General features: G+C 39.2%; 1 long non-coding RNA gene across 1 annotated transcript in view; it reads left to right on the top strand.

Moving 5' to 3' along the window:
• The first annotated feature begins 7,593 nt into the window (after positions 1 to 7,593).
• LOC107075985 (uncharacterized) overlaps positions 7,594 to 9,805 on the top strand; it is a 41,601-nt gene continuing 39,389 nt past the window's right edge. Inside the window, exons 1-2 of the long non-coding RNA XR_011182440.1 lie at positions 7,594 to 7,722; positions 8,748 to 8,797. This is a non-coding gene — a long non-coding RNA (uncharacterized lncRNA). The remainder of the gene's footprint in view (positions 7,723 to 8,747; positions 8,798 to 9,805) is intronic.

The following is a 9,805-nucleotide window of genomic DNA, read 5'->3' as shown; positions in this document are numbered from 1 at the left end:
CCGGCTTAACAGGTCCACTGACGACGCTATTTCCCTGGCTCTGCACACTGCCCTGACTCATTTGGAAGACAAAGACGCATACGTTAGAATGCTATTCATTGATTACAGCTCCGCATTTAACACAATAGTTCCTTCCAGACTGGTCAGAAAGCTGAATGACCTGGGCATCAACACCTCTCCGTGCATGTGGGTTATGGATTTCCTGACTGGAAAACTACAGACTATGAGAGTAGATGGAAAACTTTCTTCCACACTGACCATCAACAAAGGTGCCCCCCAGGGCTGTGTGCTTAGCCCTCTGCTGTTCTCCTTGTTTACTCAAGATTGTGTGACCAGACAGCTCCAATTCCATCTTCAAATATGCTAATGACTCTACCATCATTGGTCGAATCACCAGTAATGATGAGACAGCCTACAGGGCTGAGGTCAGGAACCTGGTGGAGTGGTGCCTTGACAATAATCTCTCTCAATTTCCACAAAACCAAAGAGCTGGGCATTGATTTTTAGAAAGCAGGGTATGGACCACACCCCCGTTCACATCAATGGGGTGGCTGTTGAGATGGTTAGCAGCTTCAAGTTCCTGGATACCTTCAACACTAACGACCTAACATGGACCAAACATGTAACTGGAGCTACAAAGAAGGCACTGCAGCACCTTTACTTCCTCAGACAATTGAAAAAATGTGGTCTTCAACTGTCCTTACCACATGTTACAGGTGCGCTATTGAGAGTGTGCTCACGTGTTGGATTACATTGTGGTTTGGCAGCAGCTCATTGTCTGACCAGAAGACATTACAGGGTATGGTCGGGTCAAGCCCAGTCCATCATTTCAGACATTTTTACTACTCACTGCCTTAGAATCATTAAGGACACCAGTCATCCTGGATCCTCACTCTTCTCCTCCCTGCCCTCTTGTAAGCGTTATAGGAGCATAAAAGCACAAACGTCTAGACTCAGGGACAGCATCTTTCCTCAACTGTCAGTTTACTAAACTATGCCCCTTTCACTGGCTCACACTGATGTTTTTTACTCTAAGATGCATGTTATTTAACTTGTTGGTTTTTCTGCCGCTGTTCTGTGTTTTTGTTGTTGGTGTTTCCTTGATGTCTTTGTATAGGCGTGTAGTGGCAAGGCTTATTAAAGTACAGGAATTATGTTTTCTGCTCCTTTGCCAGTCCCTCTCTCCTTCATCTCAGTGGTGCTTGATACAGAGAGGCCATTCCATTTGGTTCACAATTAAGGTGTTTTTCTAGCTGATAGAGTGTCCTGATAAGGAACAACTCCCAGTGCTAAGATTCTCCAGCAACCTTAATAAATGGTCATCTCTGGCGCCTTAATGTCTGGGAGATTCAAAGGGAGTCTTATTCAAAGTTGGTTTACAACTCTAAGGTCAGAGTGCATGGTTACTCATCATCAGTCAATCAGGATTTGGTAGGGCAGGTTAACCCCACATGGGTCTCTGTACTCTGAAACTTTCAACCAATGAACGACCTGCAGTCCCTCCACGTGAAACAGGCAACACAGAGCCCCTATGAGCGCAGGACAATCTGGCAGCCCGCCTCCTGGACAGTCTCTGACTCAGAGCACCTCCTGAACATCCTCCGACTCAGCCCGGACCACCATATAACGGCCAGTGTGTCCAAGTGCCAGGACTTTCCCTTGTTCTAAGAGTCGAGAACGGAAGTTACCAGCGAGTAACCAAAGGATCCACCCGAGGTTAGCCAGAAGGAAGCCTCGTGAACCCACTCTGAATCTAAGTATTCAGAGCTAGCGCTTCATCAGGAACGAACCGGTCTTGTTCCTGACCTGCTGGGACCCACAGTCACTTTTCTTCTGCTTTTCTGTGCACAAACTTTGCAAGTTTCAGCCAGCACTAACTAGCTGGTTATTCAGAGAGCATCAGCAGCAAGCTCAACAGCACTGCTTGACACAGAGCCAGAGAGCACCGATTGGACAGCAGCAAGCCTGCCACTGCTTCATTGTGCCTGTAGGAGATCTGAATCCACACAGATTGGATGAGTATTCAACATTCTACATTACAGCTCAAGAATTCAATTGTTATCACAACACCAATTGATATCAATTTAATTACTATGAGTGATGTACTTGCTTTTGAGTATCTAGTGTAGAAGTTGTAATCCAAGTTCATTTACGAAACGGTCTAAATGAACGATACATTGAACGTATGTCCCTCTTGGTATTCGTAACTCTTTGTGACTGAATATATACCTGTTGTATTCTGCTAAACCTCACGATAAGATCTGTTATGTTTATATGCACATTTTATGTATTAATAAATTTATTTTCGTGTATTAGTACCCGTGGGTGTGCGTTGTTTGAGTTATCCCGCAAGGTTGGATTCTAATACCATCAAAAGAATCATTTTGTGACTTACTGCTACAATTAATAATTGTCCCAGTTAAGCACAAAACCCCTACATTTAATGGTGCCTCGTGAGAGGATGCCTACAGGAGTATAGATGGAAATAAGCATTTAATTGCACTTGTGCATATGACAATAAACTCTAATCTGCTCTAAAATTGTTTACAGTATTTAACACCAAAATACAAAGATAAAGACTTTCATATTGTTACAGCTTTAGGTGACTGAGAATTGTATCTTGAATTTTTGATAAAGTTTGTGACACTTTGCAGAGTAAACCCTTCTAGCTTCAAAGCAGAGAGGTTGTTTGCTGAGGTCTGGGGTGTCCCTCGAGCAGAAAGGATTGACTTTAGCATACCGAGCAAAAATAGAAACACACAATATATGATCACAATAATACCACAGAGGAGAAGAGGAAGAAGCAAGCACAGAAGGAAAAGAGTCTGGAGGAGTTGGGACTTGAAGCTTGCACCAGGCTAGAGCCCTTACTTTATGATCATCCAAACCAATCGTGACTGGAGCTGAGTATTTGAACCTTGTTAGAGAAAATATGATATTCTGTGTTTTTAGGGAACATGGGTTTCCTGGGTAAAAGATAGCTCAGTTAGAGGATTATTGCCTGGGTTATTACTCCTCTCACCAAAGCTGTGCCAGAGAACAAAGAATTCACCTGCCTCTAATTATGCCAACTGGTGGTGGTGGAGGGGAGACCCCATTACCTGTAAAGCGCTTTGAGTGGAGTGTCCAGAAAAGCGCTATATAAGTGTAAGCAATTATTATTATAACTGCTCAGGTATATTGGAATATTGGAACACCCTGAAGAAGGCTCCACGGCCGAAATATTGTGTTTTCTTTCTTCTCTTTTCAGAGAACTTTGCATTTGTAACCGTAGAAATATATCTATATATATATCAAATATATATAAAATACCACTGGTGGATAAATAAAAGATGATCATACTCTTCAACATACTGTAGGTCATGTGACCAGGATGTGCATTAGACCTTTCTCACAACCATAAATCACATGCAGGAAAGAAATTTTACCATCTTTTTACAATTTTACCAGCACTGGCAAATGTGTGATATACAACCATAAATTACAAAATTAACACCAAGGTACAAAAGCTTGTTTTTATGTCCACTATAACAGACAATCTCCTTTGCTTTTAACCAAGCGTTTAATAATTTCCTAAAATGAAAATGATTTACTTTATTTCCCTCACGGGATCAATAAAAGTATCTATCATCTATCTAAACTATGGGACAGAATTCTGGGCTCTCCCTATACCAGAGATTACGGTACGGCTTCAGAATGGTGATTGGCTGACACCATCTGACACCCCTCTGATTGGAGAAAAACGACGTGCTGGTCTGCTATACATACTGTACCAGGAAGAGGATTTCTTTCTATTCGAAACGTGTATTTTAAAAGTTTAATTAAGAAGTAAAAACCTTACAGTGTACACAGATTTCTAAACTGATCAGGAGGAAGAAAAATCACCTGTGTTTCGTGCGTAAAAAGTGGTTATTAACTATCGAAACCTGTTTTATTTATTTTATTTTTATTTAGATTAAGAGTTCCCGTCACCCCCATTTCCATTTAAATCACAAACCCGTGTTTAATTAAATGTCTTTTAACGTAAATCTTTATCTTTGTCTTATGCATAATAATGTTCACCACTCTGTGCAGCAAATTAATAATAAACTTTCTTTTATATAGCGTTTTAAACGAATAAGTAATTAGATTGCTCATAAACCTAATCACTTATTCTACATAAACACAGCGTAATTGCTCTCTGAAAATGCTTTTTTCTTTTTATTTAGGCTCAGATTTCAACTATAGATCGTACACTAATTCATTGTCACTAATTCATTGCGCTTTAACAGAAACCAAATTATATCGTTATTAATTTCTTTAGATACGCGATTCCATATTATATTCCCTTTTAATCAAATTCTAAAAGTATGCTTGTTGATTCTGGTATCACGTTAGTTAAAGACTTCGATGCTTAAAATGTTTAGGGAGTAATGGAATACTGGTGAGTATAGTTCAGGTGGGTAGCTGCGTCAGCATGCGTAGGCTGCAAAGGAACAAGTAATAAGTTTATTCCATGCTGAAAAAAAGAAGAAAGAGAACACAACGTTTCGGCCGTGGAGCCTTCTTCAGGTGTGGTGCTGGTACTGGTGAGTATGTTTTCTTTAAAGTACCAAGACCAGCCATATACTGTATGTTTATGTTCCAAAATTAATATCGTTTATGGCCTTCACACGCGTTACAGTATGGTTATATTCTTTTTGTGCTCAGCTACTAAGATTTCCCTTCAGTGGTAAAATTCCATATAAATATTCAATACTTAAACAGGCACAGTAAAGACATTAAATATACATATACATACTGTATACAGTACAGTTTGCATGCAGTAATATGTTTATGTTCCTAAATCAATCTCTTTTATGAGCATGTGAAAGGCATGGTGAATTGGAGATTCTAAAAAATTACTGTGCTTTGCATGATTGGAAACAAATGCTGATTGCGAAATGCTGTGGTGTTATTTTTATAAGACGGTCAATGAAAAAAAGAATGTGGACCAGGGCAATACTTTGAGTTTACAGCTTGTCCAAGGTCATTCATTATTAATACTATTAGTAATATCGTCGTTAAAGACTTTGATGGCGACAGCTCAAACATGAGAGGTTGAGCTTTATTAGCTCCACCTTGCGGAAATTCCGGATACTATTATTTTATTGAGGTACTATAGGAGAATTTACGGTAACTCGCGGTAGACTGCGTAAAGCCCACCGCAAAATAATGCGGTATCGCCCGCTTGTTTTGAATGGCTGCATCTGTAGCAAACTAACATATTCTAACATAAATTAAATTGTTCCACAAGTAAATAAAGCTCAGGCTGGCAATGGCCTAGACACTTAAATAAGCCAATTAAACGAAATAAAGAATGATAGACACCCTTCAAAAACAACAAGATCCAAATAGAGTATAACAAACTGTGAACAGAGCTGTTAAAGGATATTAAAAAGGTCAAGAGAGAGATGAAAACTTCTATTAAAATTGTGGATATTTATACAAGGAGAGTGAATAATTGAATTCTATGGTTAAAATGATAAAATAGAGAAAATCATGTCATGTCCTGACACTAGTTTCCTTTACAAGCATATTCTAGAATTTTACCAATTGCACCTTTTTGTCAGGAAATTGGTTATAGTCACATACTGTATTCCTCTCTGGAGCAGTTAGGTAACAATAAAAAGATCACAAACTTAAAAACACAAATATTTATTCACAACAATATATAACTACCAAAGTACAATGTCAACGAACATTTTGTCAGATTTTTTTAAGAGTTGCAGGGCCTTCCCTTTTACATTGTTTCTAATATTTTAAAATCAGGAAAAACAATTCGATAAATCTCTAAATGGTTTCTATTCAATCTTTCTCCATATTCTAAATGGTGCATCAAAACTGAAAGAAAGTATATTTTTTGCCTAGTGGAAACAAGGATAAATACATAATCCCACAAGTTCAACAAACCCTTTCAAAAATTCCCAGATTCTTAGAATTACAATCTTAGATCTTTTTTTTTTTGCTCAAATTCCATGGTGCTCTTTATCAGTCTAGCATGTAATGGAATACAATCACTTCAGTGTACCAGAGAGAGTTTGTGGAGTTTAACTGTATCTTCCCCAAAAAGGCTGGCTTACTGATGTCCCAAGAAGGGTGTAGTCATTTTTGGTTATTTCTAAAACTGCCAGGCTACAATGGCTATAACGACCCTCTAATCATTGTGGCTGCCTTAGTTTATAAGCTAAGATAAGGGACAGCTGCTGTCAGCCTCCAAAACTTTAAATAGTTTGCCTTATAGACAAAATATGCTAGTTGGTGTAGTTAATTTTTTGATAACCCACTGTGTGCACCAACAACAATCTTTTCAAAAAGAAATCCTTTAAAAACTATATGGTGAAATTTAATCAAGATCTACCTTGAAGTAATAGCAAGTATGAAATGCATGTAAAATTTCAACTAAAGATATTATATAACTTATATTTTAACTTATACTTTTTCCCAGTCTGATATAATGAAATATACAAACTTCACTCACCCTGTCTGTATATCTCTGACACTGTATAATGTGTAATGTTTCTCTCCTTATGAAACTAAAACTGTCTGCCTCCAGGTGTAGATATGTCTCTTATACCTTCCCCATAGGACCTCACTGCAATTCTGAAGTACCCAACACCTACACTACTCCGTCTTTGGAGGTTACAGGGAGGCAATTCAAATCAGGTATTATGCAATGACAAACCAAAGAACATCCTGTACCAGAACAGCAAACGTTTCCATTTTTTTCCATCCAATACCAAAAAGTACCAGCTCCTAGCAAGGGTCCCTGTAACCTAGAGCCCTCTCCAGAAGCACATAAGGTGGGACAATCCCTGGACATCCAGAATGCATTTTACCTGTGTGATAGAAGGGGCTATATACTTTAACATATAACAATACCACTTTTTATGTTCCATCCACCTGTTTCAGGTGAGCAGAAGTATTATGACATTTGGCTGCCAGGTGTTTCTTAGTGGTCAGGTGTTTCGTGCTGCAGTGATTGTGCACAAATAAAAGGGCTGTGAGTGTATAGTGCTGGATTTAGACTTTGTTCTTTCCCTTGGTGTCTGCCTTTGGAGTCACTAAGCCTAAACCAACAAACAAAGACTACAGAGCTGTTTTTGAAAGAAATGCAAGCAGCGTGGATGCTGAAACAAAAGAAGAACTTAATCAGCACCTGGACATAGCAAAATCAACTATCTGGATTATCTTGAAAAAGAAAGAAAACCTGGTACTGTTGTGCTTAGCAATTGACAATGACCAGGGAGGCCAAGAAAAACAGCTGCAGTTGAATTTAGCGCCACCGAACAGCTTTGTTTCTGTACGGGTACAAGACATTTTTGTTAAGGACACTGTGAGCAGTGCTTTGGTTACAATCACAGTGAAAGCTTGTGCTCTCATTTTTTTCAAAGTGTTTTTTTGTGTTTGTTTTGAAGTTTTTGTTCATTATGGGGTCTTAAGAAAGAGAAAAAGATTATTTAGCTTAATAGCCGACAACAGTATGCACATAATTCTAGCTTGGATAGTGATCTATTACCAAAGAATGAAAAATGTAAATATATTTTTAATTCTTTTACAGTTGGCTTATTTGAGTAGAACTGTGTTGTGTCACGAAGCAGTTCTTTCCGGGCCCTATGCAGATGACATGATCCAGTTGGTGAGGACACAGCAGGGAGAAAATCATGCAGGAGAAGGGTATGGAGGCAGGGGGGTGTATCCAAGGTGAGCAGGAGTCCGGGGCGAACAATCAAAGACTAAATCCAAAACGGGGAATCCAAAGCAGAAGAGTAGTCCAATGCCAGACGATCCATCCAAAGGAGTTAAAAACCAGGAGCCGGGTCGGGACCGGCAGGGGGAATCAGGAACGGAGGGTTAAAACCATAACGAAGCCAGACGCAGCAGGACCCCGGGTTCTCACGAAACTGGATTCAATGAGGAACCTCGGGTGACATCTGCGTCTGGCTTTTAAGGGGGAACAGAAATCAGAAACAGGTGCAGGTAATGGGGCAGAACAAGGAAGGGCTGGAGTGCCCTTAAGAGGAGGAGTAGCGATCGTGACACATTGTTCACTAAGCTTGATATAATGTTTTTTGAGTGAACTTGACTTAGGTTGGGAACTGGGTGGAATTCCCCATAAGAAACAATGGAATTTTTATTTTTGATTTATGATGTTCCACATTTCAAACAGATTTTCAGGAACAAATTTGGTTCTGATACAGGGGTATTAATGTATATAATAATGCCAATTCACAGTATGTCCCTTCTTCTTGAGCATTTTAGCATACATATATTATTGAAAAACTATTTATTAAAACCAGTAAAGTATCATGAGCACTCAACTATATTTATGACACAGTTATATATATAAATGTTGGCCCATGTAGATTACTTTACTTTGCATTAGCTTTCTGGTACAAATAATACCAGAAAGTATAAATAATCTGAATCAAAGCCCCCTTCATTTTCTGTGTGGTAAAACAACAGCTTGATTGAATTAATTACATTCCTAGGGTATAAAAATGTCTTTGATTTTGAATTCTGTTCCATGGATGCAGAACAGGAAAGTAACCTAATGAATTCTGCCATCAGTGTATTTTTCTGTGTAAGATTACACCTGATTTTGAGATTCAAGATGTCAAGTCATGGAATTACTAAGGCAGGATTTTGGAAAAGGTTTATAGCACCAATGAACAGTTCTGAATTCTTCTTTTTCTGCTGATGCTGGTGCATCTGTGGTTGGATCTCAGAGGGGACTACCTGCCTTAGTCAAGAAAGACGTGATCCAGATATGTTATCTGTGAGTCACTGTTTTTTTTTCTTCAAAGAAATGTGTGTGCAGTCCAACTAAGCTAAGTAATGTCAACAGCAGTATCTAACTATGTATTGAAATAGCTATGTATTTCAGTACTTAGGTTAAAAAGATCACTTTATTGGCCACATATAATTTCTTGTATTAGGAATTTGTCTTTCTCACATACCCCAAGTTGCTCTCCATGAGACACACAGACAGGGAGAGAAGCTTGGGGTCAGAGCACAGGGCCAGACACTTATACGACGCACAGGATATGGACCAGCAACCTTCTAGCCACAGAGCCACCCAAAAGCAACTATTCTGGCCAGTACAGGGATCGAACCCACAACCTTGGCATTACTAGCACCATGCTCTAACTGAGCTAACCAATAAGAGAGAGATATGAATATGTATTAAAGTATTTGTCGTGACACATCTAACTAAGAGAAAGGCAGTCTGTCTGGGGCTGGATAGGTTACCCAAACCTATTGCAGAGAGCTAAATGTACATTATCAGGCCTGGAGAGATTACTTATCTGATTATAAGGTTACTATAGAGTCTGCTAGATCCACCTACTTCTCTCACATCATTGAAAATCACCAAAACAACCAGACATCTTTTCTCCACCATCAACAGACTGCTCAAGCCAAACTGCCCTACCACATTACCTGCCTCATCACAACTTTGCAACACATTCTTAGATTTCTTTAGTTCTAAGATTGACAACATCCGGCATCACATTCTCTCCACTACGGATATAATTTCCATACCTCCTCCCTCCTCATCCAACTTCTCTGGTTCCCGTCTCTCCAGCTTCTCTCTTCTTGACTCAGCATTTCTAAACAAACTAGTTACGTGCATGAAACCCACCACATCTATTTTAGATCCCATTCCCACCACTTTATTCCAGTCCTGTTTCTCTTCTCTCTGTCCCATTGTCCTCAATATAATACATGAATCCTTAAGCACCGGCATTGTACCAACGGTCCTCAAAACTGCTGCTATTACCCCCGT

Source organism: Lepisosteus oculatus, chromosome 18, assembly GCF_040954835.1.
Source record: "Lepisosteus oculatus isolate fLepOcu1 chromosome 18, fLepOcu1.hap2, whole genome shotgun sequence".
Lineage (NCBI taxonomy): Eukaryota > Metazoa > Chordata > Actinopteri > Semionotiformes > Lepisosteidae > Lepisosteus > Lepisosteus oculatus.
Note: the sequence above shows the minus strand (reverse complement) of the source record. Positions and strands in the feature narration are given on the sequence as shown.